The sequence below is a fragment of the Seriola lalandi genome, unplaced genomic scaffold (assembly GCF_002814215.2).
Source record: "Seriola lalandi dorsalis isolate HSWRI2012SDOR001 ecotype SW California unplaced genomic scaffold, Sedor1 jcf7180002054614, whole genome shotgun sequence".
Classification (NCBI taxonomy): domain Eukaryota; kingdom Metazoa; phylum Chordata; class Actinopteri; order Carangiformes; family Carangidae; genus Seriola; species Seriola lalandi.
This window is the reverse complement of record NW_019525167.1, coordinates 448,853-458,929: the sequence shown is the minus strand read 5'-3', so window position 1 is coordinate 458,929 and position 10,077 is coordinate 448,853. Positions and strand designations below refer to the sequence as shown.

Genomic DNA, 10,077 nt, shown 5'->3' with positions numbered 1-10,077 from the left:
CATGAACACTTTGGCGTGTTCTTGTACAGATTTGACTGTGGTTGAAGAAAGTATTATCAGCAAATTGTACTTGAGAGTATCCACAATGCAGAAAAATAAACCCTGGCAGTGTTTTACTATTATCACTCTGGATACAGGGACACATATGTCATATATTACATTTCTGTATGGACTGACTGATGACAACAAGAACAGATGAGAACACAGACTGAGAAAAGCCTGATATGTAAAGTAGGTTTATATCACCAATGTGCACCAGGTGGTTAAAAAAATAAATAAAATACTGGTTGCTGTGTAATGTTTTCTTGATGCCAGTGTTTACCTGTTGACAGCTTGACATGGGAGCTGATGACCGAGCCAGGATTGCTCACTAACACATGAAGGGAGTAAACATTACACGGACAGCCCACATGTCATCTCAGACCAGAGACTCAGTGGTGTTGAAAAGCAGAAAGACTCTCCCAGCGTGGGTTTCTGATGCCGCCGGCGTCTGCACTTCAGCAGCAGACATTATTCTGACTCCTGACAGGAGGAAACGCTGCAGAAATGACTCCCAAACACACCATTCATAGCAGGGTGGAGTCACTGAGTGTGAAGTCCTCGGTCGTACACTGTCACCTCCGGCGGAGGCTGGAGGCTGGCAGGTCAACCTCCCTGATGTTGGTATCACACCCCCCCTCTCTCCTCGGCAGACTTCAGCTCCTGTCAGATGGCCAACACAGAAAACTGCTGTATCACAGTGCAGGGTGGACCTGTGGAGAGGCTGCCTTCAGTGTAGTGGTGGAAAAATATTCAAATGATTAAATTATTTCAAAATATATATAATTTAATCTTTGTTGTTTCTGGTAAAGAAGAACATGTGTTCTTGTTCCATCTTAATATGTTGAGTCTTTGCAGCTTATTAAATATTTTATAAGTCAGGAACAGCTGAAGTTGAAGATCTAAAGGAAAAAATTATTTTATTGTATATCTTTTGGGGATTTATTGTCATTTACTACTATTTACTGCATTTTTATTCTAATTATTTATTTATCTTATGTTATATGATTATATTGTTTTTTCCAATGTTATTTTTATTCTTTATAATCTATCCCCTTTGAATTTCAGTTTTTATTGTTTATATAAATAGCAGTAGTAATAGTGCTTTCCTGTGCTCCCTGCGCGCATGCGCATTACAACAACCCGTCAATTCGAAACCAAGCGAGGGAAAAACGAACTGGAGCCGTAAGTTTTTTAACTTTTGCTTCCAGCTGTTAATGTGGTGTTTAATTCTACATAGTGACATAATCCCACGATTGTCCTTTGGTTAATGTTGTTCATTACTTGGTAGAAGTTTGTTTAGTGACATTTCAACGTAACTCGAAACCCCGTTGTATTTTAGCAAGAGAATGAGTGGCCAGACTCAAAGTAAAAAACGTAAAGGTTTGTGTTTCATTACTTACTGATAAAATAATACACCACTTACAGTAAGAGTGTACACATCTTACATGTCTGTACAATCCACCCTAAATTTCAGCCTACATCAAGTACAAAACGAGTCTCTGAGCTGAATAAAACTGTCTTTAATGAGCTAGTATTTTGGTTCTCGCAGTACTCTTTGCCCCTGAAGTCATGCTAGTTTCCACCGCTTGCGGTCCGGGGGAAAGTTGAAATATTAATCAAATAATGCGCGGATTTATGTTTTGGATGTTTTCCGAATTTACCAATAGAGTGTATACATTCATAAAAACTTGCGTAATATCTTCTGTTTCCTGTGTGTGGTTGCGTAGAATCAATGCAACTTCAAACCGAAGGAATTTGAATGGAGTTTGGCGTAACATTCAACTATACGGCAGAACAGAATATTATCTCGTTCGTTATACTTTCTCACATGTTTATTTGTTCACTAGCTTACTTCAGCATTGTGTAAAATCGGTTTGAAGTGTATTCTTGTCCTGGGTGCTACTGTAAGACGCGTATGTTCTTGTTAAACCGGAGGATAGCTAAGCTACTCTTCCTGCTACGTTCGTGTTTGCTAAAGTTGGCTAGCAGGCTAACTAGCTAACGGTTAACTTTGCTGTAGACGTTGAAGTAACATTAGCTAAAAACAAGCTTATCGGCTCCTGTACAGAAGAAACATAAATAGATAGGGGTGTGTGTGTTGTCACTGCTCACATTAGCTATTTATTACTTTCCTAATTAAAGTAATGGTAGATTTACATAGTGCTACTGACATTTTTCATTTTTTGGGTTCAGATCAGGTCTTGTTAAGTTGATGTTTGCAGTAATGTGATGTCGTTGATGCTGTGACCTCTGACCCTTGAATTTTAGGCCAGCTGGTGATGTGAACACTGACAAGTTGTTAATATTGGAATCTTTTCCCTCTCTACCCTCCATCCCATATATATCAGACGGGGTGGGGTGGGGGCTCTGATGAAAGACATTGCATTGCTGTTGCATTGGGGTAAATGTAGGGTCACATACTTGGTAGTGAAAGTCAGGAAATCTCAGCCTCTGCTGCTTTGATTTTAACCATCTTTTAATCTGTCTTTCACAAGTATAACAACCTTATCTGTGCACAAAAGCACTGGAGCACACTACAATTATCTGTTGTCCTGTCGTATTGTCCTCTTTAAAGCTTCCTGTTGGAGTTTTCTCGTGAACAATCACAGCTCTGTGATTGTTACACACATTCAGTGTGTGTATCCTTCAGGGCTACCAAACATTTTGATTGTATATTCTTCCTTTTTCTTGTTTTTTTTTTTTTTTAGAATATTTTTAAACCTGAATTTCTTACATCGTCTTGCTTGCAGTGTTCTTCTTCTTCTTTGCCTTTCTTGGTTGCATTTCTTGGTTCGTCTGGTACCAGAAAAAGGTGTCATGTGGCTCACATTTCATTTGATGAACACGACCATTAGCAGAAATGTATGTAAAATGTATGAGGTCTATATGTGTCATATGTGTGTGTTTTGGGAGACACTAAAGTCAAAATCCGAGAATTGTAGAGGTTAAGAACATAATTTTTGTTTCTATAATTCAATTTTTACTTAAATTTTTTCCCCACCTGTATCATTTGACTCTATTGGCCTGGCTGATGTTTACATCTCCACTCATCACTGGTTGAAATCAAGGCTGAAAAGATGAAAAAGAAACTCGTTTATTAGAATAAATGCAGTTTTTGATGAGGTGAACTGTACTTTCCTCAGATGAGCTTTATATGTGTTTACCTCTGCCTTAAAAAAATCAGTTCTCTATTTTAATCAGTCTGATGTTGGTGAGGTTTGTTTGGTTGGATAAACTACATGAATGACAAATGAATTCTTATAAAATAATAATATAAAGTTAGGTTTATTAAGCTTCGGGGAAGATGAGCAGTGCTGCCAAGAGTTTGATTAGATTATCATCCAGTAACTGTGCTGATAATGATGTCAGGATGTGTGTGATTCAGCTCAACAGGTCATTGATCGATCACTTTCATTGTACATTGACTCTGCAGCACTTCAGAGTCAGGAAAAAAACGTATAGCCAGCGCTTAGCACCTTTACTAACCTACTTCCTGAGGAAACCCTGTGCTGGAGGGCAGAGAGATGACAGAATGAATTATAGTGTGAAGAGTAACGTTATGTTACTAATCAGTTTTTGTCTCAGTCGGCTGATTGTTCAGCTACTGGATCCTCCTCTCGACTGCTCCTGCTCTGTGCAGCTGCAGACGAATATTCATGAGCACTGAGGAGTTTACTCATCCTTTCTCCACCCGCCTGTGAGAGTTAAAAGACGAGCGCTCCCTCCTGCTTTTTTGAAGCGGCGGCCAGTCGCCGTGGGATAGATCACACAATGCGTGACTCAGGCGACCTCCTGCTGGACGTCCGTATGAGGGGTGAGGACACTGGGCTTTCATCTGCATTACAGAGGTCACCTGCCACTTTTTTCACCTTTTTTCATCAGAAAAATTTGTTGCTTTGAGTGAAAAAAGAGAATTCAGACTCGGGCTGAAAGAGCAGGAGGCTGAGATAACTGCTCAGTGTCGGTGCTACACATGAATCAGTCAAATAAACTGAAATGACGTGTTGATGTGATGATACCCGTACATAACGTATAACATGAAGGAGAAAATCATTCAGAAATAGAAATGGAAATCTGAAAGCGCAGTTTTGAAATTTCAAAAGCCGCGACTTTGTTATTGTTGTTGTTGCCGTTGGTTTCGTCAGCTGTGAAACATCTGATGATGGCAAATTTACTCAGCTGTGGCCCGTTAATGTTAATTTACAGACTTATTCAAAATACATGATGAAACTCTTTTTTATTGATTAGTTACTAAGCTGTCTGCATGCCGGTGTCTGTAGCAAGTTGGTCGATTAAAACAAGCTCTCCTCATACAGCACCTCGGCCTGTGGCCTGTCATTCTTCACTGTTCATAGAGAAAATATTTAGCAGATTAATCAATAATGGAACTAATTGTTAGGTTCAACCTTAATTTTTATGTTTGAAGAGATTGAGAGTGGAATGTGTGGTTTTGCTTTTCAAAAAAAACCAAAAACCCAACAGATTGTGAGTCTTTATTTAGATAAATAATCAATGTGAGTATAACACCACTTTTGCTTTCAAAATTATTAATTTCAAAACATACAACCTCAATAATGTAGTGCAGAAAACTTATTTACAGTCACCATTTAAATCACAATATTTGTCAGAAATATTGCGATAAGGGCTTTTTTTTTTTTATCATCGATTAATCTTACTTTTTTGATTAATTGATTCATCATTCATTCATTTATTCATAACTTCCCAAAGCTCAATGTGGCATCTTCAAATGTCTTGTTTTGAGGTGAGCGGTGTGGCACTAGTTTCCGCTGCTTTGCCTTTGCTAGCTGGGACAATCCTCCCTCCAGATCTATTCTGGGAGTTGGTTTTCTGCTTCTGTTGAGCTTCTCTCTCTCTCTCTCTCTCTCTCTCTCTCTCTCTCTCTCTCTCTCTCTCTCTCTCTCTCTCTCTCTCTCTCATCCTCACAAAAAGATAAAGAGACAAAGATGATGCAAATGTGAAGCAAATAAGGTTCGTGTCTTGGCAAACGCTCCGGCGTCGGCTGAACGAACAGAGAACAGTTTGTGATTTTGACGCACAGTCGCTGTTTGTCAGAGACGAAAAACAAACACAGACACACACACACACAAAAAAAAAAAACAAACCCGCGAGGCAGCGTCTCAACGCAGCCGTCACTCTTTCTGACATGTTCGTTTTCCTCTCCGCCTCACTTCGTCCTGATTGGCTGAGGTTTGGCAGGATGGATTAATTCACATCCTCTTCTGCTGTCTCACTTGATTATTACACTGAGGCATCTTGAAACATGTAGGTTTAATATCAAAATGTTCCCAACAGCTTTTTTTGCCCCAAATGTTGCTCGGAGAACCTTTATTTGAAAACAGACCTAAATATCTCCCCATTGTTTTTATACCTGGAGCCGGAGCCATATTGTTTTCATGTTGTCCGTCCATCCCAATTTTCATGGACACGATATCTCAGTAACGCCTCGATGGAACTTCTTCAAATTTGGCACAAACATTCATTAGGACTCAAGGACGAACTGATTAGACTTTGGTGGTCAAAGGTCAATGTCACGGTGACCTCACAAAACACTTTTTAGCCATAACTCAAGACTTGTAACCTGAAACTAGTCTGGTGGCGGAGGGATACGGCCGCGAGGAGGTGATTCTGGTTTATATGTCATCCAATGTTAGTGAGAGGCCTTCCTATGAAATGTCAAAAAAATAAATTATATAAATTCCTGTCACATGTTCCAGTGGATGTTGTTTTTGCTTGAGAAATTTACCTCAGCAATTAACTGTTTATCAGAATAGTTGCTGATTAATATTCTTTGGGTTGACTAATTGTTTCAGCTCTGATCTGCTGCAGTGTTGATTTGCTGTCAAACGGACGCAAAACTGCCGACTTACTTACGATACCGTGTGTATGTGTAGCTGTTGAGCTCTCTCTCTCTCTCTCTCTCTCTCTCTCTCTCTCTCTCTCTCCTCTCTCTCTTCTCTCTCTTTTAATATATAATTTTATTAGATCTCCATCCATACCGTCACACCTGAAAACGAGTACGAGCCGACGTAAACAGGAAGCAGATTCTCTACTCAGGAGTTGATTAAATGCAGAATTTAACTGCAAATCAGCTGCTAGCAAAAACAACAAGGTCAGTATCGCTTGTAATTTGGTATCCATGTTGCTTTCACCACTGGTAGTTGAGGCTGATAAAACCCAATCAGGAAGCAACCGTGGGTGTCTACGTCATCGTTTTCCAAAGGTCTCAGTTTTTTGCCCGTCCACACTACGACATAACCCTGGAGTTTTCAAGGTCCAGCAGCGTTTCCAAAACTCTCCGTTTTCAGGGCTCGAAAACTCCAGAGTCGTTTGGACGAAAGGAGGGAACGTAGGAAAAGAGATGCATTTCAAAAAGGAAAACGTAGTAGTGTGGACGTAGCCTCAGATGAATCCAAGAGCACAAAGCAGAATGATCAGTAACGTAACAAAGCTGAAGCGAGTCTCTCCACAACACGACTGGGGAAATGTTTCATTGGAACATGAAACTGATTGTTTGGAAAGAACATGCAGCTCTATGAATGGCATAAAAAGGACGATGCATACCAACATGAAAACAGCATCACAACAGTGAAGTACGGTGGACGGAGCGTCAGGATTAATTATGATGTGTGGTAAAAAGTGCCAGTGATGCGTGTCAGCCTTTCTCTACTTTCTTACCATGATGAGCTGTCATGTGCGAGTGTGCAATACCACAACAGTACTTTCCTGTTACGTTACATTGCTGTAAGGTGTGTTTTTCTACAAAAAAAAACGTCTGTTCCTTTAAATGATATTATTAAGTTGTCATCCTCTCTGAAACGGTAATTACAGGCCTGCTGATTCTGTTGTTTTATCTGACAGCCCCGGCTCATGGTGGCTGTCGGCCAAAATGGGGATTTTACTTTAGAAAAGAAAATTCATTTTGTCAGTGAGGTTACACCTCTGTAGGGGCTAATTAAAACTTCTCCCCATCTCCATTAAAACAATAAAACCGGTCACTGTGGGGCCTGAAGTCAGCAAATCCTAAGTGTTTCAATTTTGAGAAAAAAAATCTGCTTCTACAGGAACACAGAGTTACATCAAGGTCATAGTTTACCTCTGTGTCCTGGAGGAAAGTTTTCAAAATGGCAGAAAATGGATGAAGCAGTGACCTAACACATACGAAGCTGTAGTCCTCCATGTTGTGTCAGTTACTAACTATGTTAGGTCACATTTTTGAGGTCTAAACTCTTCGAAACCTTCTTCTGCTGCAAAAATATGCAACATCAGGAACGAGGAAGCTGTCAGTTGGCCCTGTCAAAATAAAATCCTTAGCACTGTGTGTTATTAATTTAGCCAAAAACTATTGCAAGTCACTTAATCCAACACGTCCTGCCTAAATTAAACACTGAAGATTTTTAATGTGGTGCAAAAGGAGAATCAATACAGGGTTCCCCACAGGGTTGTACAGCTTAGACGAGCTGCCTCTGGTAACATCAGAAGAAATCATTACACTTAACCCATGTGAAAAAACTCCTGCACAGCATCGGCTACTGCTGGTTTAATTATTGACAAGGTTTCCAATCAATCATCGTCAAGTGTAGAGTTGCACCAATAAGTCTATTGATTCATTAGTAGATCAGGTCAGATTAATTGTTTGTCATTTTACAAGCAAAATTTTCAAACATTTGCTGGTTGAAGTTTCTCAAATGTGATGATTTGTTGCTTTTTCTGTCGTATGTGACTATAAACAAGATATTTTGGGGTTTTGGACGGTTGGTCGAATAAAACAAGAAATTCAAATAGTGCTCTCGGAAATCATAGTAGACATCTTTAACTTTTTTTCCCTGGCATTTTATAGACAAAATCATCAATCGTGAAAATAATAATAAATAATAATGAAAGCAATAGTGTGTTGCAGCCCTACACATCCTTTTGGTCGGACATATGCTTTGCCGTTATCATTAAGAGCAGCATGTGGCAAAGTCGCGGGAGAAGGACATTTTTCTGAGATGCTCAAACACCAGACTGAAGCTGGACAAATTATTTATTTAAATCCGTCTGCACCAATTTTAAATTGGTTTAAAGTTACATATACTCAGAGACAGACACATACATACTCATAAACACCTCTGCCTATTAAATCAGACACAGAGAGGATTGTGCGCATTATGTAAAGTGGCTGAAAAATCAAGTGTTTTTTTTATTTATTTGTTGTGCTGTGCAGAGAGTGTTTTCTCTGCAGCTCAGCAGGAAGTCTGAGAACATCTTGTCTTGAATTCAGATTTAGAAAATCCTAATCTTGTTTTTCCACTTCAACTGTATTTTTTATTTATTTTTTTTCATGTCCTGGGAAAAAAAAGCCTGAATCAGCAGGTCGGAGAACAGTCTGATGAAACATGACAGTTTGTGCAGGAGCAGTGTCATGAGGAGTTTCATGTGGTCTTGGGGTGAACCCACTCTGCCCCCCCCCCACGTCTACTTCAGTTTTGTCACTCGTGGTTTGAGATGCTGTCAGGCTACATGATGTCAGCCTGATCAGAGTTGTCAATTAGCATTAATATTAACTATTTTGATAATCGATCAAGTGTTTGTATGATTTTTCTCAGCAAAAGCTCCAAACAGTTCGTGGTTCCAGCTTCTCCGCTCTGAGGATTTGGTGATTCATCTCTGTTTTATATCGGTACACCGTTGTTTGCCGCCAAGAGACGTGGGCTCACATGGAAAATGAACGACTTCTGGTCACTTTGACGTTCTCGCTTCCCCTTTGGTCTGAATGTAAAGTAACGCCAGCATTAAGTGATGGATTCGCCCCTGTGTGATGAACATCAGTGCAGTAGAAAGAAGTCCTTACCCTTTGATTTAGGTCAAAATATGCATTTGACTATAATATTGGACCATAACAAGATGATTAAGAAACTAATGTTATGGACATAAAGAGTCCCCTGATGTTGTATTCAGATTACTTTGGTGACTCCATCACTTTTCATCTCGCGTCACCCTCAGGGCAAGCGTCACATTTACTCTCGGTCTCTAAAGAGCAGTTAAATCATCAGTGTTGTTCAAAGTGTCGCTGTAATGAACAGCCTCAGTTTGTGTGCGTGCGTGCGTGCGTGCGTGTGTGTGTGTGTGTGTGTGTGTGTGTGTGTGTGTGTGTGTGTGCGCACGCACAGCGGTGATGTTTGTTTTATTGAACCTGTGTCAGCTTTTTCTTTATCAGCCGCTGCCGGTGAAAGAAAGTCCGTCTCTCTCTGCCCTCTGGGAGGATTTGTGTGATTCCCACAGCAGAGGAAACTCCTCCAGTCTGCATGGAAATAAACCTTTTAGATCTGTGTTTTCAGCCCCGCGGGTCAGCAGATAAGGCCGATGATTTGTGGGGATGCGTGTGGATAAAACCATATCTCCCATGCACAGTGTTTATCACTGTACCTCCTCCAGTTCTGAAATACTGAATATTTTAAGCCTCTTCTGATGATGAATCGGATGAAACGACATGAAAATCAAATAAATATTCTCTAGCTTCATGTTGCTGTTCATTCTGGTCTACATGTATTTCAGTTTAATTTCTGCATATATCTGCAATAAGGTAATTACATCTAAGAACAAAGTCCAGCAGATTTATCCGTCTGTGTCGAGACTTCTAAGCAGTGAGGTAAATAGACAGGATGTTTACATGTTAGAAATGGCTTCCCACTTCCATATCTAACTGACACATACACATGCACCTGGGTGATACGGCCTATAAATATCACGATGCACGATATATTTATGTCGGTATTTTGAAATCTTTAAAATACTTCATAAATGTGCGATTTAACCCTCTGATGCATGAGATCACACCAGTGTGATCTAGTGATTCTAGTCCTTGTTTGCATTAAAACCTTCTTGTTTTTTTAACTATAGATGCATTAGAGGTTTCTATTGGAACAGTTTTAAATTTGTAAGCAAAAAGGGGGAAATTTGCCGACTAAAGCCGGATGTTGACGAGTCTCAGCGCCTTTTTTTGACCAGGGCTTTAGTCACACACACACACGCACC

The 10,077-nt window shown here is 39.9% G+C and overlaps 1 protein-coding gene across 3 annotated transcripts in view; it reads left to right on the top strand.

Annotated features, from left to right (window-relative positions):
• The first annotated feature begins 1,170 nt into the window (after positions 1-1,170).
• pot1 (protection of telomeres 1 homolog) overlaps positions 1,171-10,077 on the top strand; it is a 59,793-nt gene continuing 50,886 nt past the window's right edge. For 2 of the 3 annotated variants that reach the window (XM_023419955.2, XM_023419954.2), the window contains exon 1: positions 1,171-1,224. The gene's annotated coding sequence lies outside the window, so the exon portion shown is untranslated. Of the gene's footprint in view, positions 1,225-6,062; positions 6,173-10,077 lie in introns of those variants that run through there. The other variant, XM_087177605.1, reaches the window with a different exon arrangement.